Source organism: Moschus berezovskii, chromosome 15 (genome assembly GCF_049115385.1).
Source record: "Moschus berezovskii isolate FMDL1 chromosome 15, NW_MosBer_1.0, whole genome shotgun sequence".
In the NCBI taxonomy this organism is placed as follows: Eukaryota; Metazoa; Chordata; class Mammalia; order Artiodactyla; family Moschidae; genus Moschus; species Moschus berezovskii.
In genome coordinates, this window is record NC_142474.1 from 7,017,107 (window position 1) to 7,026,753 (window position 9,647).

A 9,647-nucleotide genomic window follows, 5' to 3' on the forward strand; every position below is an offset into this window, starting at 1 on the left:
CATGATGAGATATTTTTCATTGTTCTGCAATGAATGATTATCTAAATTGGAGTTTGGGTATTTATGTTACTGTCTTAAAGGAGTGAAGGTTCCCACCAGCTTTTAGGGTTCACTAATCACCAGGTGAATGGACCCATGCAGGATGGCATCTGAGTCTGTCATTGCTGAGTTGGATTACAGGTCATGCCCTTCAGTCTGGTTCACCAGTTTTCTTGAGTTTCCAGGGCTGATGAATCTTGTTCTCTGGTCTCCATTAGCTGCACATGACATTTCTCTTGCAAAGACCTTCCTGTTTACATTCTTATTTAAATCAAATTTTGATGGACACCAGGCTGGCTTATTGACCAGTGTCTCTGACCCTGGGTCAAAGCAGAAAATGGAATTGCCGAGAAACGTTACAGAGGTCACGGCCTCCAGGATTAGTTCCCTGAGCACTGACCCCATGGTCAAAGGGCTTTGACCGGCAGCAGAATAAATCATGGTGGTAAACTCTTGGGTCCTTTCTGAAGTCATATATCTACCAAGGACAAAATACAAGCTTGGCAGTTTGCAGAACTGGTTCCAAAAGGCAGATTTAAAATGCAGATCATGAATTGAGAAAGTAGCATTGAAATATACATACATTAACATATGTAAAATAGATAGCTAATGTGAAGTTGCTGGATAACTCAGGGAGCTCAACCTGGTATTTTATAATAACCTAGAGGGCTGGGATAGGGTAGGGGGAGGTAAGAGGGAGGTTCAAGAGGGAGGGGCTATATGCATACTACGGCTCCTTTACATTGTTTTACAGAAGAAACCAATACAACGTGGTAAAGCAATTATCCTCCACTTAAAAATAAATTTTCTAAAACATATTTTAGAAATGCAAATCATGAAAGGACTGAAGTTCTATAGGTGAAAAAAAAGCACAGTAACCAAAATAAAGGGCTTCCCAGATGGCTCAGTGGTAAAGAACCCACCTGCCAAGCCGCAGACGCAGATTCAATCTGTGGGTCAGAAAGATCTCTTGGGGAAGGAAATGGCAACCCACTCCAGCATTCATGCCTGGGAAATCCCATCGTCCGAGGAGTCTGGCAGGCTACAGTCCATGGGGTTGAAAAGAATCAGACCCAACTTAGCAACTAAACAGCAAAACCGAAATAAGATGCACTGAAGATTTAACAAGTTGTAAATGAAGCTTTAGCTAGTAAATAACTCTGTGTGTCAGTCAGAATGGCCTAGTGTATGCTGCAGTAACAAATCTCAGTAGTTTGAAATAAGAAATAGTTAATTCTCATAAATGCTGCGTTTCCACCTCTGTTACAGCAGGGATTTCTGTAGCTTGTTTTCATTAAGGGCCCAGCCTTCGGCTCGACAGGTGTTTCTATTATACCACTATGGCCAGTGGATGATAATGGTGCTTAAGGGAATGGTTCAAGAATAACACACTCCACTTCTACTCATACGTCACAGGCAAAGCCAGTCACATGGCTGCACCAAATTTCAAATATGGTGGAGAAGCGCAATGCTGTCTAGAAGGAAAGAGGGCCTTGTGTATTTAGCAAATAGCCCTGATGACCACCACACTTCATCACATACAGCGATGTATAGCTTTGCTGGGGCATGGATTTGACTGTCCTACAGCAAAGCTGGTGGGCAGGACAACACACCTTAGCTGGTAACTGAGGCTGGCCCACCACTTAACATTTGGAACCCAGGAAGGGCTAAATTTTTCTCCCATCCATGTTGTGTTCAGGTAAATAACTGATTAAAATTCAGATTCCTTGTGAATAAACATCTCTGAACAGAAATCCAACCTCCATTCTGTTGCGACTTTGTTAAATGAACATTTATTAAATAGAGTCCTGCGTACTGGATGAAACAGATTCAACAAAAGACTGCCAGGGAAAGTGAAATATGAAGGCTTATTACTCACTGGTCCTGGAGGCAGTACATGACACATCTGGAGGGGCCCCTGGGGAAATCAAGGCAGGGTGCAGGCAGAGAGGGTGCAGGCTGAGAGGGTGCCACAGGACCTGGGGTGAGTGCCTTTATTAGGGTCCCCAGGAGGAGTCCTGTGGGGTCCCTGAACTAAGGCCAGATTAGTCAATTGAAGCAAAAAGAGAAGGGTTTGGGTAAGCTCTGGAGCTATGAGGTGATAGAGGTGTTTGAGTGGCACACAGAGGAAGGCCCTGGGCTGTGGGGAAGAGTTTATCATAAAGGTCATTGTGGGAGTCATATTAGGAACTTAACGTTTACCTGTGACACAGCGGTCTCTTAAGTAGGGCAGCGGTTGCCAAACTTTTTGGCACCAGGGACTGGTTTCCTGGGAGACAGTTTTTCCACCGACCCGGATGGTGGAGAGGAGGGTGGGGGTGGGGGTGGGGCTTGAGGCTTGGAGCTTGGCAGGGGGCGCAGAAGGGGGTTGGGGCCCAGGGGTGAGGGGTGGGCATGGTTCAGGCAGCAATGCGAGTGTGGGGAGCAGCAGTGGAAGCTTTGCTCACAGGCCTCCCACTCCCCTCCTGCTTTGCAGCCCGGGTCCTAAGAGGCCTCCCACCGCCACTGGTCCTGGGCCCTGGGAGTGGGAGCCCCTGATGCAGGCATGCAGGAGGGGCTAGTGTCCGATCATGGCCCCTGTAGGCTGCCTGGCCTCACTAAATGGACGCTCAGGCAGCAATGTTATGGAGTAAGCTGATTTTTTAATTTCCTTTTAACCTTTACAGTCCATAACTGTCTTCATCAGTTTCCCATATTATTATTATTTCCTATAGATGCCTATTTGTTAGGACGTTTTAGCTTTAATTTTTCCAAGATAAGACCTGGGTCCTGGCTATTGTTTGGAAGAGGGACAGTTTTATAGAGGTGTTGGTGACCTTGTAAGATACTATATACACTTAGGAGGTCAAATTAACAGAATAGTCTGATACTAAATGGAATAAATGATCCCAGAAACATGAACTTGAGCCCAAAGGCTAGCAGCGGCTTCTGTGGTATTTGTGTATAAAAAAGTAGTCTTTCAGGGGATTTTCAGTATTATGGAGACATTTAAGTCAACTCAGCACAGCCTTTGAAGTTGGAGAAGCCTGAAAGATGAATGGTCTTAGCCAGGAAATGGCTCTTTTGGAAAAAATGAAACAGTGAGATGCAAATACAACTGAGATTGATGAAATGGATGAGACCGCACTACAGAATGGAAACAGAAAGCAATCCATGAAACTGCTTTTCAGCGAGAAGGCATCCTGTGGCATAGCTGCATTTTAAGGGGACCTGATTGAGACCACAGAGCTGTTTGTAAATACGGAAGTTTCCAGTGGCTTCTGGAAGTTGGGATCTACCTGCATATTGAAAAACGAGCCCCTATGAGCAGGTGGCCTAGGTGCTTTGCGGTCACTCAGGTAAAACAGGTCTCTGCCCCTATGGGCTTCAAATATATATGTGAATTTTAAAATTTACTGTGAACAGAAGTCTTGTGTGTGTGTAAGATTTTTTTGATGTGGACCATTTTTTTAAACTCTTTATTGAATTTGTTACAATATTGCTTCTGTTTTCCCTGGTGGCTCAGCTGGTAAAGAATCTGCCTGCAATGCGGGAGACCTGGGTTTGATCCCTGGATTGGGAAGATCCCCTGGAGAAGAGAACAGCTACCCACTCCAGTATTCTGCCCTGGAGACTTCCATGGACTGTATAGTCCGTGGGGTCACAAAGAGTCGGACACGACTGAGCGACTTTCACTGCTTCTGTTTTATGTATTTTGTGTTTCTTTTACCCAAGAGGCATGTGACCTTGTAAAGGTCGAGTCTTTAGAAGACCCAACGAAGGGTCGAACCTGCACCCCCCACTTTAAAAGCCAAAGGCTTAACTGCTGGATCACCAGGAGAGTCCCTGAAAATATATTTCGGATTGAATTATCAGAACTCAATTCATGAAAATAGTGTAAAAAGCAAAATGCAATGATTTTTAAATGTTAGAAGAATATTTATACTGGAAATGCGTCTCTTCAGAAGATGGATAGAGAGCATGGTGGAGAGTTGGTGAGTGGGGCCCTGGCCCAGAGGCCAATGTGCTAAGTTGCCCCTTGGTTTGATGCCCAGTAGGTGTGTACACTTGGAGGTAAAGCCCCAGGGGAAAAGTTTGGATGGCTGAAACCATGCCTTTCTTTTGCAAAATTCAAGAAGGAATATTATGAAGCAGGGGGATGGGAGAAGGCAACAGACTTGCTGAGAACATAGCAAGAGTGTTCTTGGGCAGATCAGTTTAGACAGCAAAAATTGTTAGAAGCTTTTGAACTACCCAGGCCCACGTTTATATACACCCCTTGAAAAGCAAGGGAGAGCCCCAGGTACGCCTTCCTCTGTCAGGCAATCTTTGCTCTTACTCCCATGATTACTTTGCTGGCTTCTCTCTCTGTTCAAACTGTAAGTGTCAGACGTTCTGTGAGTCATATTTGACCCTTTTAGGACCACTGTCCCATGTCTGTCCTCATGGCAGTGTTGGGAGGTGCCCAGGGAAGGAACTCTGTGTTGCACAGAAAGTCTAGTTTGCTATGCCCCTGGCACTGACCTGTTCCTTCTTTCCTGCTTCCCTTCTCTCCACGATCCCATCTCTCCTCCACTTCCCTCTTCCTTCCCCTCCATCTTTCTGTGTAGCTGCCATCTTGGTCTATCTTCTCTCCCCCCATCTTCTTGCTCCCTAAACATTTCCCCAGAATTAAGTCTTGAAAGCTATTTGCATAAAACCATTGCAAAGGGGGCGACAGTGACATTTCTTTATGGACCTGGGTCAATAGCTTTGACAAATGGGGCTGAAAGCAGGGAAAACAAATTGTTAGTATTCTATTGAAATTTCGCAGTGGGTATTAAATATTTGCATGAGGTAACCAAACACGCTAGGGGTTAGGCAGATGAATTCCATTCCAAAACCACTAAAATGAAAAGCCAACTGCAAATTAGGTTTGAAATGGACCTGGCTGTCCTCAGAGATTCCACAGTGACGAATGGATTAGTCCCCAAGTGGAACACAAACCTACTTTGCTTTCATAGAAGCGAAGAAGACTAATAAAGTCTGTCTCTATGCAGTTCTGAGTCAACCAAGTCTCGGTCAACCTCTGTTTAATAGCCTGATGCTTCTCAGCTGAGCTTCTTAATTAAGTCGCAATAAGAGTTGGCCCTTAAGAAATCCCCAAACACCTGAGTTCTTGTCTTAATATCCTTTACTAGTGGCAGTGCCAGCAAAGAATTGAAAAAAGGGCATTCACCAGCCTCTGCAATCTCCACTTCAGTTCCACTAAGAAAAGATGTGTTTAAAGTAAGAATAAAATAAAACTGCTTCATTTTAATCTTATTGATCTTAGACATACACTCCAAATAGAACCAGAATGTTTTGCTGAGGCTCTTCATGACAAGTGCCCTCCACCCATCACGATAGCCCCTAATTAAACATGCTGCTGCTGCTGCTAAGTCGCTTCAGTCGTGTCCGACTCTGTGCGACCCCACAGACGGCAGCCCAGCAGGCTCCCCCGTCCCTGGGATTCTCCAGGCAAGAACACTGGAGTGGGTTGCCATTTCCTTCTCCACTAATTAAACAGAGAGGGCTGAAATTATGCTGTAGCAACAAAGGCTCCCAAATCTCAGTGGTAACTGATTCAAAAATGTGTTTGTTGTATGTGAACTTAGATGCTTATTTTTCTTCTCATGTGAGGTTCACTGAAGGTCCAGGTGGCCCTCGAGGGTAGTGTCCCTGAGTAGACTCAACCATCGCGGAGGCTGAGTGGGGGGACTCTGACTTGGTGTCCCACCAAGCGTGGTGTGGATCTGGCAGCACCAGCTTCCCCATCACGGTGCAAGGTGGAGAGCCCTGGAGCTCACTCACCTGCCATGAAATGCTTCAGCGGAGTGACCCACGATGCCACTTCCATCCACACCAACCACCGAGAGCCTGCCTCCTGGCCCCGCTAAAAGGGCACTGAGAAGCTCTGTACTTCTATTTCTGGAGGTGAGACCATGGAAAATCGTCAGTCAAGTCCACTTCATTTGTCTTCATTAATAAAGGACATGCATGTCCTCCAAATGGCATGTAGCTTAATAAGATGTTTGTCCAGATTTTTTTTCCCCCCAGAAACTTGGGAGTCAGCTGTGCCTAGTTTGAGCTGGTTGCTGCTGCTGCTGCTAAGTCACTTCAGTCGTGTCCGACTCTGTGCGACCCCATAGACAGCAGCCGACCAGGCTCCGCCGTCCCTGGGATGCTCCAGGCAAGAACACTTGAGTGGGTTGCCATTTCCTTCTCCAATGCGTGAAAGTGAAAAGAGAAAGTGAAGTTGCTCAGTCGTGTCTGACCCTGAGCGACCCCACGGACTGCAGCCTACCAGGTTCCTCCATCCATGGGATTTTCTAGGCAAGAGTATTGGAGTGGCTTGCCATTGCCTTCTCCGTTGAGCTGGTTCAGGTCAGTTCAGTTCAGTTCAGTCGCTCAGTTGTGTCCGACCCTCCATGACCCCATGAATTACAACACACCAGGCCTCCCTGTCCTTCACCAACTCCCAGAGTTCACTCAAACTCATGTCCACAGAGTCGGTGATGCCATCCAGCCATCTCATTCTCTGTCGTCCCCATCTCCTCCCGCCCCCAACCTTTCCCAGCGTCAGAGTCTTTTCCAGTGAGTCAACTCGTCGCATGAGGTGGCCAAAGTATTGCAGTTTCAGCTTTAGTATCAGTCCTTCCAATGAACACCCAGGATTGATCTCCTTTAGAATGGACTGGTTGGATCTTCTTGCAGTCCAAGAGACTCTCAAGAGTCTTCTCCAACACCACAGTTCAAAAGCATCAATTCTTCGGCACTCAGCTTTCTTCACAGTCCAACTCTCACATCCATACGTGACCACTGGAAAAACCATAACCTTAACTAGACGGATCTTTGTTGGCAAAGTAATGTCTCTGCTTTTTAATATACTATCAAGGTTGGTCATAACTTTCCTTCCAAGGAGTAAACGTCTTTTAATTTCATGGCTGCAGTCAGCATCCGCAGTGATTTTGGAGCCCAAAAAAATAAAGTCTGACACTGTTTCCACTGTTTTCCCATCTATTTCCCATGAAGTGAAGGGACCAGATGCCATGATCTTTGTTTCCTGAATGTTGAGCTTCAAGCCGACTTTTTCACTCTCCTCTTTCACTTTCATCAAGAGGCTTCTTAGTTCCTCTTCACTTTCTGCCATAAGGGTGGTGTCATCTGCATATCTGAGGTTATTGATATTTCTCTCAGCAATCTTAATTCCAGCTTGTGCTTCTTCCAGCCCAGCATTCCTCATGATGTACTCTGTATATAAGTTAAATAAGCAAGGTGACAATATACAGCCTTGACGTACTCCTTTTCCTATTTGGAACCAGTCTGTTGTTCCATGTCCAGTTCTGACTGTTGCTTCCTGACCTGCATACAGGTTTCTCAAGAGGCAGGTCAGGTGGTCTGGTATTCCCATCTCTTTCAGAATTTTCCACAGTTTCTTGTGATCCACACAGTCAAAGGCTTTGGCATAGTCAGTGAAGCAGAAATAGATGTTTTTCTGGAACTCTCTTGCTATCTCCATGATCCAGTGGATGTTGGCAATTTGATCTCTGGTGCCTCTGCCTTTTCTAAAACCTGCTTGAACATCTGGGAGTTCACAGTTCACATATTGCTGAAGCCTGGGTTAGGATTGGATAAATTAAGATTGGCTAGAACAGTGGAAACAGTGTCAGACTTTATTTTTTTGGGCTCCAAAATCACTGCAGATGCTGATTACAGCCATGAAATTAAAAGACGCTTACTCCTTGGAAGGAAAGTTATGACCAACCTTGATAGTATATTAAAAAGCAGAGACGTTACTTTGCCAACCAAGGTCCGTCTAGTCAAGGCAATGGTTTTTCCCATGGTCATGTATGGATGTGAGAGTTGGACTGTGAAGAAAGCTGATCGCCGAAGAATCGATGCTTTTGAACTGTGGTGCTGGAGAAGACTGTTGAGAGTCCCTTGGACTGCAAGGAGATCCAACCAGTCCATTCTAAAGGAGATCAATCCTGGGTGTTCATTGGAAGGACTGATGCTGAAGCTGAAACTGCAATACTTTGGCCACCTCATGCGACAAGTTGACTCACTGGAAAAGACTCTGATGCTGGAAAAGGTTGGGGGCGGGAGGAGATGGGGACGACAGAGAATGAGATGGCTGGATGGCATCACCGACTCTGTGGACATGAGTTTGAGTGTACTCCGGGAGTTGGTGATGGACAGGGAGGCCTGGCGTGCTGTGATTCATGGGGTCGCGGAGAGTTGGACACGACTGAGCGACTGAACTGAACTGAACTGAACTGAGGACCACCAACTGGGCATGCGCCAGCTCCCCTTAACAACCTTCAGATGTCAGAGGGCTGAACACTCCACCCTCTGACTGGCTGAGCGCCTTCACCTGTGAACCCCTGTTCCATGAAGAGGCCCAGGGCTTAGTCACGCCTGCGCAGAAGGACAGACTGCACCTGTTTCCGATCATCTTTCCCCACGCTCCCCACACTCAGCCCGCGCGGCTGCTTTATCCCCTAACCCATAAATACCCCAGCCGCTCATCCTCTCGCAGGGGTTGAGCTGAGTTTGGTCTTGTCGCTTCTGGTCTTGACTGTCCTGCAAGTATCAGCGTCTCAGGTCCTGGGTTTGCTTTGCATCAAGCAAAGATAAGCCTAGTGTCAGCAGAAGGAGGAGGATGATGCTCACGGACAATGAAAACTCTCAAACACTTTTCACACAGAAGTCTGCTATAGTAGAATTCCAGAGCCACTTGTTGGAAACAACTTTTTTTTTCCAAATGAAAAGAATTTTTTGAACTTTCTTCTAAAAGGGGTGCCAGGATGGGGGTGCCCCCCGAGGAAAGGTCTGGGGTGTCCCTGAGGAGGCTCTGGGTTCACTTGTTGTCTCCACCATGGAGTGTGAGCTCCATGGGTGAAGGCTGAGCCAGCTCTGTTCATGTTGTGTTCTAACTTGTGTCTGGCATGTAGTGGTTAGCACATATACAGTGGAGGAGGGAGGGGAAGGCAGGAAGGTCTGACCCTAGTGTGACTGTATCTGAAGATGGGGCCTGGAAGGAGGTCATAAGGGTGGGGCCCTAATCCGTTAGGGCTGGTGTCCTTATAAGAAGAGGAGGAGACACCAGAGCTATCTTCACATGCACAAAGAAAAGACCATGCTCCTTCTGGAAGGAACATGGTTCCTTCCTGAAACAGGCAGGGTCCCCTGAGGGGGTAGTTCAAGATCTCCCTCTGATTTTACCATGTAGCTGATGAAAGCACAGAACACAACAGAGAGGGGACGTACGTTAAAAATGCAGACCTCCAAGTCGGTGCCATCTTAGGTGAAGGAGGCAGATTCATCTGTCCCTTGGAAGAAAAGAAAACCTTTTTCATATCTGTTTTGGGGCGTGGAACAGTGGCTGCTTTTTCTACTTGACCAGCTGGGGAGTTAGTGAAGGTGGGGGGGTCTCTTAAGGGTAAGCGTTTCTCTCCATTCTTGGGGATCTCAGTCAAAAGGGAAACTTTCCCCACTCCAGGGCCTGTTACATACCTCCTCCTGTCCACACTCCGGGTCCTGGGCAGGCGTAGTATCAGCACAAATGCTATCTAAGAGGTAGCCCCACAGCCATCCCACCAGAGTGA